At 35.5% G+C, this 7,483-nt stretch overlaps 1 long non-coding RNA gene across 1 annotated transcript in view; it reads left to right on the top strand.

Moving 5' to 3' along the window:
• The first annotated feature begins 198 nt into the window (after positions 1-198).
• The window catches only part of LOC109380166 (uncharacterized), a 14,552-nt gene continuing 7,267 nt past the window's right edge, over positions 199-7,483 (top strand). Inside the window, exons 1-2 of the long non-coding RNA XR_002123386.1 lie at positions 199-379; positions 1,833-1,871. This is a non-coding gene — a long non-coding RNA (uncharacterized LOC109380166). The remainder of the gene's footprint in view (positions 380-1,832; positions 1,872-7,483) is intronic.

The following is a 7,483-nucleotide window of genomic DNA, read 5'->3' as shown; positions in this document are numbered from 1 at the left end:
ATTTAGGTAGGGCTTTATAGATATGAACTTTGAAAGGAAACTTCACCCAGGACAATTAACTTAAATACTGTAGAGAAGAAGTTGGGAAAAGAGATCAGAGAATTCAGTGATCATGGCAAAATGATTACATTTAAATGTTAGGTCTCTAAGCACTAATATTGCTTTGTAATGATAATATCAGTTGACAGGGAACACGATTGAGTCACTCCCAGGTGCCTCCATCAAAATGTATTCCTGCTTCTCTGCTCAGTGTTCCTTAACTGTGCTTCTCTTTTTAAGGTTTCAGTGTGGAATAGAGTACACAAACTCATTTCTAGAATGCTTGAAGAAAATGAAAAATATAGACTCAGGCTGAAATGTCAACGATTATCTAGTGAAAGTAAGTTACAATTTTTATTGTATTGAAGGACTGGCTTCTGTAACAGTTCAGTTACTCTTGGATCGCAGTAGACCAGTAGTTGTCCAGACTGTCACATGCAATGTACAGAACTGTAGAAATGAGGCTGCCATGTAACTGCTGTCCATCATAATTAAAAGCACCACGTATATTATAGCAGTGAGGTAGAGCAGACCACAGGTATAGATGTGAGTGGAAGACTGCAGAAGATATTGACTGGAGTTTACTGAGCAAAGGGAACACACTGTTTGCTAAATCGGAATTTTAATGCCAACTCTTTAATACAGATTACAAAACTCATCTATATTGATGAAGAAAAACATTTTAACGGCAATATAAAAATTATACATTCTGTGTCACTTTGTGTAGTCACTTTATTTAGTCACATGGATGCTGCAGCTCAAATTAATGCATTTAACAAAATCTACCCTTGAGTTATGGCCTTGATGTCATTATTTTATTCCTGGAAAACATCTAATAAATTAAATCTAAAGCTGCTTTAATATTGAGTTGGATATTGTGGCCAGAGCAAAATTAGATGTAATCTAGTATATTTATTAAAGTAATTGGAAGTTCTGGATTCTCAAGCAATTAAATTGGATAGAAATCTATGTAACTAATAATGCCATGTAAATTGATAAATCATGATAGTTATTTTCTTTCCTTCCCGAGCATGTCCTAATACATGTTACCATGCTCAATGCGTCAGTAGGTTCTTAGTACAGTCACTTGATGACAACTTCTATTTTGACAGTCAGTAAATCTGCAGAAGTTAATTTTGTGAAGAATATTTTCAAACAATAATAATTAGAACAGAATGCCATTTTGTAACACTGGGAACTCATTACTGTTCGTTTAATATTACATCAATAATAGCATAAATTGTTTGCAATAATGGCATATAAACCAATGTTCAGATTAGGGACACTCTACCTTACTTTTCCTGTCCAATTGAAAAGGAGAATGAGGTGAGAGTGGGGATTAGGAGGAAAAAGGTAGTCAGTGGTTTCTTAGGTGAAAAGGATGTTTGAACAAGCAGAGCAACGTGTAAAAACCCTGGACATTGTTCTGAATGTTAATCCAGATCCAATTACTTTAATCAGCATGCTTTCTACATCTAATTTTGCTCTGGCCATGAACTTGTTGGGCTCTCTCGTGACTCAGCAAGAGGCCTTCTATTAGCCATCGAGCAATCTTGTAGGATTATTTAACAACTTAAAATTAATATGCTGTGTTTTTCAGAAATAACGTCTTATAAACAAAAGGTATACTTGTAATTCATTATTTTGTATTACAATTTTAAAGCAGATTACAAAAACTGATAATTAGGTTTTTAAAATGTATTATAGCTCTTGTTCCTTAATATGCATTTATTAATCAGAAAACCAGTGCTAGAGGCCAACTTGAATTTCCTTATATTTTATGTTGTTTCTAGACTCAAATTACACAAGATGAATCTTCTTATCATCTTCTGGTAAGAATCCATTTTGATAACAATTATAAGGTATAGACTTTTTTAATTCCCCCTGTATACCCAGCTTCCTCCAACCTTCAGTATATACCCATTGCTAATTCCAGCCAGTTTCCTCCCTGAAACCTAGTGTTTGGCATGTAGTAGACACTAGTTAAATATTTGTTGAAATTTAATAAACTTCATTTGGGGCCCCATCTTCACAATGCTATTGAAACTACTCTCTCCATGATCCATGTTTTTTCTTTTTGTTCCTATATCTGCTTAGTTCTTTCTTTGAACATGCTGTCACATTTAATATTGTCTTACTACTACTACTCCTTCAAATTTTTCATCTTAATGTTCTGGGTGCCATGTCATATTCTCTTTCTGCCTTTCTGACCATATTTTCTGTGTATTTTTTTTCTGTATTTTTTATTTGTCCCTTTCGCTACCATCTAATAACAAATGCTGCCCTAGGCGTGATTGTGGGGTCTACTCTCTCTTTACATATTTGTTCTGAGATAACTCACCCATCTTTATAGCTTCAATTACTCTTTCTGGCTGTATGATCCTTAAATCTCTATTCTACCCCAGACCTCCGGTCATGTACCTCCAAATTTCTTTATGCTATTCTGCAGTTACTTTTAAATTTTACATGTTTTAAACTGAGCATATCATCTTTCCCCCTTTCTTTTGAATTGTGCTCTGGTTTACTAACCATCTGGACTCATTAAGTTCTTGGGGAGAGATTATACCCAGTCTGGTGGGATTAGGAAAGTAATAGAAAAAAGGTAAGTTAATTGGCCTTGGAAAAAAGAAAATAGTCTCTTGTAAATGGGAATGAATGTGGGGGAGGGGAGTATATTTTAGACATGGACATGAGCAAGTTCATGGAGTCCAAGAAAATGTTTAGGAACTATGGTTTGATTAAAGCTTGCTTGAGGTAGTCATAGTGCAGAAAGGTATAAATGTAAATGGAGCCTGTTTGAAAGGGTCTCATGTGACTCCTGGGCCAAGGATTTCTGCTCAGTTCAGCAGGCAATGAAGAAGCATGGAACGTTTTCTAAACCTTTTAGCCTAAATCAAGTACACAGAAAAGTTGCAAAAGTGGTACAAAGAACTCCAGAATAACCTTTACCTTGGTTCACCGATTTCAAACATCCTGCTACATTTGCTTTATCACTCTCATACTCTCTCTCTTTCTCTGTATATGATGTGTAAGTGTATGAAGTATTACCCCTTAATACTTTTTTAGTGTGTATATCCTAAGAACAAGGATATCTTTTATATAACCACATTACAGTTATCAAGCTCAGGAAATTTAACATTAATATGTAAAACTTTTATGTAATCTATTGTCTATATTCCAGTTTTTTTCAGTTGTCCTAATGTCTTGAATGGGATTTTCCCCCCCGGTACCAGGTCCAGTCCAGGATCACATATTGCATTTAGTTGTCATGTCTCTTTAGTTTTCTTTAATCTGTAAGAGTTCTTTAGCTTGGTTTGTCTTTTATGATATTGATATTTTTATAGAGTATAGGCTAGTTATTTTTCATATTACCCCTCTGGACTTGCCGATACCTTCTCATGATTTCATATTTTGTGTTTTTGGCTGAAAAATTGTATAAGTCATGTTGCTTCCTTCTCAGAGTGTCACATTTNTTCCTCTGTTGCTGACCTTTCAGGGACTCAACATTCGAATCAGGAAAGGAAGATTTCCGAGGCACTTCCAAGGTTGTTTATCTCTGTTTTATTTTTTTTCCCCAGCATAGTAGTAGCTAATTGGTAAACTGGTATTACCTAGTGATCAGAAATATACCTATGATTGTAAAAATCTCCAAAGGGAGCTCAAGAGACATTTATAATTGCCTCTATTCTCAGGATAGTGGATCCTTTTAAATACATGTTGATATTTTACCTTCTCACTCTTTTTTTTAAAATTAGGTTTAACCCAGAAGATTTTAGCTAAAAAATTTGATTTTCCCGTACCTTTGAATGAAGCTTCCAAAATAATGAAGAAAAAGAAAAAGGTATATTATTAAAAAGCAGAATGAGCAATATTTGAATTTTATGTTAACATCTCTAAATACAAATGTGTGAAGATAGTCAAGATAGTAAAAATCTTTTCATCTTTTGAAAAATTTAATTTAGTGAAATGAGAAAATAGAATTAATTTAACAGAAATGGAACTTGGTTTGGAGATATTTACTAACCATAGAGAATAGTCCTTGCAGTGTTTGAAGGTATAAAACACAATTTAATCAAAATGTAACCACTGGGAGATTTTTCAAAGCATCAAAATATATGTTGCATAGACTATAACAAACCCTGATAGATAATATAAGAAAATCATGGATTTCACAGAAAAGGATAACGTATCTATATTGGTGTCATATTGCACTTTTAAAGACAAGGAATGTACATTAAATGTCTAACAGAAAAGCTGACAAGGATGAACCTTTAGTCCTGAAACTTTTTCACCTCTGGTTGTCCAAATGTCATGGTAACTTGAGTGTTTCAAACATATTCAAGATCAAGTTACTCTACTGATCTTTGATTTACCACGTATTTTATTTTCCATTTTTAAGAAATTGTTAATTGATAATTACACATAAAATTGTATTATTTCTGAGCTTTGAATTTGTTTGATTTATAATCCACATATAGTATAAAATAGTATAAAATAGCAATTGCAGCAAATATATTTGGAGTAATTACCTAATCTTCCCACTAAGAAATATTTCTTCCAAGAACCAGTTTCTTTTGGGTGAGGAGAAAAGAGCAATAGCCAATATTTACTTATAACTACTGTGTGCCAGACACTGGGGTAAGTGCTTTACAAGTATTTTTCATTAATTCTAATAATCCAATGTATGAAGTTATTTCTACATGAGATTAAAACACTTGCCCAGTGTCAAGCAACTGGTAGGTGGAAAAGCCAGAATTTGAGCCGAGGTCTGTTGGTTTCCCTGGTCCTCATTCTTTCTATTCTGGTATATTCATGCTCTCTAGTTATTTTGCTTTGGTATGTCCTAGGAGAAATGTTCACTTCTTAACTAGAATAAAATGCATTAAAAATCAAATTATTACCCAGTGGTTTAGACGTAGGAACAGAAATGCATTATTTTTATTATCTTTCAAAACAAAATTAAATGTGTTGGAACCATTTAGGTAGGGCTTTATAGATATGAACTTTGAAAGGAAACTTCACCCAGGACAATTAACTTAAATACTGTAGAGAAGAAGTTGGGAAAAGAGATCAGAAAATTCAGTGATCATGGCAAAATGATTACATTTAAATGTTAGGTCTCTAAGCACTAATATTGCTTTGTAATGATAATATCAGTTGACAGGGAACACGATTGAGTCACTCCCAGGTGCCTCCATCAAAATGTATTCCTGCTCCTCTGCTCAGTGTTCCTTAACTGTGCTTCTCTTTTTAAGGTTTCAGTGTGGAATAGAGTACACAAACTCATTTCTAGAATGCTTGAAGAAAATGAAAAATATAGACTCAGGCTGAAATGTCAACGATTATCTAGTGAAAGTAAGTTACAATTTTTATTGTATTGAAGGACTGGCTTCTGTAACAGTTCAGTTACTCTTGGATCGCAGTAGACCAGTAGTTGTCCAGACTGTCACATGCAATGTACAGAACTGTAGAAATGAGGCTGCCATGTAACTGCTGTCCATCATAATTAAAAGCACCACGTATATTATAGCAGTGAGGTAGAGCAGACCACAGGTATAGATGTGAGTGGAAGACTGCAGAAGATATTGACTGGAGTTTACTGAGCAAAGGGAACACACTGTTTGCTAAATCGGAATTTTAATGCCAACTCTTTAATACAGATTACAAAACTCATCTATATTGATGAAGAAAAACATTTTAACGGCAATATAAAAATTATACATTCTGTGTCACTTTGTGTAGTCACTTTATTTAGTCACATGGATGCTGCAGCTCAAATTAATGCATTTAACAAAATCTACCCTTGAGTTATGGCCTTGATGTCATTATTTTATTCCTGGAAAACATCTAATAAATTAAATCTAAAGCTGCTTTAATATTGAGTTGGATATTGTGGCCAGAGCAAAATTAGATGTAATCTAGTATATTTATTAAAGTAATTGGAAGTTCTGGATTCTCAAGCAATTAAATTGGATAGAAATCTATGTAACTAATAATGCCATGTGAATTGATAAATCATGATAGTTATTTTCTTTCCTTCCCGAGCATGTCCTAATACATGTTACCATGCTCAATGCGTCAGTAGGTTCTTAGTACAGTCACTTGATGACAACTTCTATTTTGACAGTCAGTAAATCTGCAGAAGTTAATTTTGTGAAGAATATTTTCAAACAATAATAATTAGAACAGAATGCCATTTTGTAACACTGGGAACTCATTACTGTTCGTTTAATATTACATCAATAATAGCATAAATTGNAAGTGGACATTCATTAAATCCTCATGCCTGGCTCTCTGTGGGGAACAAAGCTGAATTATTTCTCCATTCAACAATATTTGTTTAATATCTACCACATTGTGGGCACTAGGTCAGGTGCTAGCGACACAGATGCATCTGACAAATATTCTTCTCTCAAGGGACTTATATGAATAATGGAAATACAAGCTAGTCGGCCTGAGTGCTGCGAGAGACGCCTGAGAGGGGCTTTGATAGTTCTGGGAAAGGAGACGCATGGAGGCAGGAAATCAAGGGACGTGCATGGAGGCATTGCTAGTGGGACAGTGGAGGCTATCAAGAGCATTGGCTTTGAAGTCAGAAAGACATAATCTTGGCTCTGCCATTTATTCGCAGTGTAATAGTGGCCATGTTCGCTCACCACTCTGGTTCTCAGTGTCCTTGTCTGAACATGGGGATGATAGTTCCTACCTTAACAAGGTGCTGTGAAGATAAATGGAACTATGCAGGCGGAGTGCCTAGCACAGTCTAGTACAGAATAAATGCACAGTAAGCATCAGTACACAGGCTAGAGGTGGCTTCAGAGGAAAGTGGTGACCATCCCAGTGCCCAGCACATAGTGCGCATGCACTAAATATTTATTGAATGAATGAAAAATAAGTTTTGGACCCGACCACGGAAGGCCCCAGAGATTGTCATGTTATAGTCACTGAAGATTTTTGAATGGAAGAGTGAGGCTGTCAGAGACAGGTTCCCTTCAGAAGATAAGCTTGTAAGCTGTTTGTAAGATGTAGTATTAATAGTTTAGAAATCCAGGGGCAGGCAAATCAGGTAACTTCTCATGTTTCAAACTAGAATAACAAATCAGGCTGGCTCCCTCTTCTCCCAGAACCTGGGAGATAGTTTCATAATTTATATATAACAGAGGATGATGAATCCTATTGTGGTCCAAAGAAATACTTTGGAAGTGGTAAATAATTGGGGGATGAGGGTATCAGGGAAGGCTTCCCGGTGGTGGAAGCTCCATGAGATTTGCACATGTTGCTGAGACAGGAGGAAATTGCAGGTGGGAGAAACATGTGAACCGAGCCCCGAGTACGGATCAGTAATGGCTGGTGACGGGAAGGACCGGAAGTATATTTTGACTGGGTCCGAGTGGGTAGAATGAGGCCTAGAGGAAGATTTGAACTAGACGTAGGTGGGATCAAA

This window comes from Hipposideros armiger, unplaced genomic scaffold, assembly GCF_001890085.2.
Source record: "Hipposideros armiger isolate ML-2016 unplaced genomic scaffold, ASM189008v1 scaffold_33, whole genome shotgun sequence".
Classification (NCBI taxonomy): domain Eukaryota; kingdom Metazoa; phylum Chordata; class Mammalia; order Chiroptera; family Hipposideridae; genus Hipposideros; species Hipposideros armiger.
Note: the sequence above shows the minus strand (reverse complement) of the source record. Positions and strands in the feature narration are given on the sequence as shown.